At 42.7% G+C, this 2223-nt stretch overlaps 1 pseudogene; it reads left to right on the plus strand.

The window, feature by feature from the left end:
- The first annotated feature begins 1364 nt into the window (after positions 1-1364).
- LOC124709504 lies at positions 1365-1482 on the plus strand (annotated as a pseudogene).
- The last annotated feature ends 741 nt before the right edge of the window (positions 1483-2223 follow it).

Here is a 2223-nt window from a genome sequence, read left to right on the forward strand (position 1 = left end):
AATACTAACGCGAATTCTTTACAGACGAATGGAAAAACTAGTAGAAGCCGACCTCGGGGAGGATCAGTTTGGATTCCGTAGAAATACTGGAACACGTGAGGCAATACTGACCTTACGACTTATCTTAGAAGAAAGATTAAGAAAAGGCAAACCTACGTTTCTAGCATTTGTAGACTTAGAGAAAGCTTTTGACAATGTTGACTGGAATACTCTCTTTCAAATTCTAAAGGTGGCAGGGGTAAAATACAGGGAGCGAAAGGCTATTTACAACTTGTACAGAAACCAGATGGCAGTTATAAGAGTTGAGGGACATGAAAGAGAAGCAGTGGTTGGGAAGGGAGTAAGACAGGGTTGTAGCCTCTCCCCGATGTTATTCAATCTGTATATTGAGCAAGCAGTAAAGGAAACAAAAGAAAAATTTGGAGTAGGTATTAAAATCCATGGAGAAGAAATAAAAACTTTGAGGTTCGCCGATGACATTGTAATTCTGTCAGAGACAGCAAAGGACTTGGAAGAGCAGTTGAACGGAATGGATGGTGTCTTGAAGGGAGGATATTAGATGAACATCAACAAAAGCAAAACGAGGATAATGGAATGTAGTCGAATTAAGTCGGGTGATGCTGAGGGTATTAGATTAGGAAATGAGACACTTAAAGTAGTAAAGGAGTTTTGCTATTTGGGGAGCAAAATAACTGATGATGGACGAAGTAGAGAGGATATAAAATGTAGACTGGCAATGGCAAGGAAAGCGTTTCTGAAGAAGAGAAATTTGTTAACATCGAGTATAGATTTAAGTGTCAGGAAGTTATTTCTGAAAGTATTTGTATGGAGTGTAGCCATGTATGGAAGTGAAACATGGACGGTAAATAGTTTGGACAAGAAGAGAATAGAAGCTTTTGAAATGTGGTGCTACAGAAGAATGCTGAAGATTAGATGGGTAGATCACATAACTAATGAGGAAGTATTGAATAGGATTGGGGAGAAGAGAAGTTTGTGGCACAACTTGACCAGAAGAAGGGATCGGTTGGTAGGACATGTTCTGAGGCATCAAGGGATCACCAATTTAGTATTGGAGGGCAGCGTGGAGGGTAAAAATCATAGGGGGAGACCAAGAGATGAATACACTAAGCAGATTCAGAAGGATGTAGGTTGCAGTAGGTACTGGGAGATGAAGAAGCTTGCACAGGATAGAGTAGCATGGAGAGCTGCATCAAACCAGTCTCAGGACTGAAGACCACAACAACAAAACTAGCGTAAGAAGTTGTTAGGTAGAACCTAAGTACAGTTCAGAATAACTGAAATCGTAACACTCTTTTTGTCTGTCCTGAGTAACATTTATTATTTTTCGTAATTGTTTGCATATGGGCAACGGCCTTGTCACAGTGGATACACCGGTTCCCGTGAGATCACCGAAGTTAAGCTCTGTAGGGCGTGGTCGGCACTTTGATGGGTGACCACCCTGGCGGCCATGCGCTGTTGCCATTTTTCGGGGTGCACTCAGCCTCGTGATGCCAACTGAGGAGCTACTCGACTGAATAGTAGCGGCTTCGGTCAAGAATACCATCATAACGACCGGGAGAGCGGTGTGCTGACCCCACGCTTCTTCTATCCGCATCCTCCTCTGGGGATGACACGGCGGTCGAATGGTCCCGGTAGGGCACTCGTGGCCTGAAAACGGAGCGCTTAAATTGTTAGCATATTTTGTGAGTTCCGTGAACTGACTTTCGTAGTTAAGTGATAAACGCCAGGTTAAACCTTACAGAAAAACTAGTATAGGGTGTTCAGCATGGACAAAAAGACGCTTACTGTTCAGTGCTTTTCAGAAGCACGTACGAGAACAACTAAACCAAGCTTTGTATACAACGAACTGCTGCTCCGGGCAGCTGATCATTGGTCGATAAGCAAATGGCTACAAAGTATCTTGTCCATGGTGACAGGGATAGGTGCCGAATGAGTAACTATTCGATCTGTATTTCAATCTAACGAACAACGTCACTAGCTGTAATTGATGTATCGTAGATCTTCAAAACGCGTACTAAAATCCATGGAAGTTGGGACACTCGCTTAATAGCAGCCTTACAGGGTTTTCTCATATCCTTGCATGCTACAGGAAGGGTTTTAATGTTAAACTTACCTTGACATAAAGGCAACTTGCTTATTTTGGCAAAGTTGGTTGTGAGTGGGGTTTCCTTTTCAATACCTGTAAAAGAGGCAGAACCAATG

Source organism: Schistocerca piceifrons, chromosome 7, assembly GCF_021461385.2.
Source record: "Schistocerca piceifrons isolate TAMUIC-IGC-003096 chromosome 7, iqSchPice1.1, whole genome shotgun sequence".
Lineage (NCBI taxonomy): Eukaryota > Metazoa > Arthropoda > Insecta > Orthoptera > Acrididae > Schistocerca > Schistocerca piceifrons.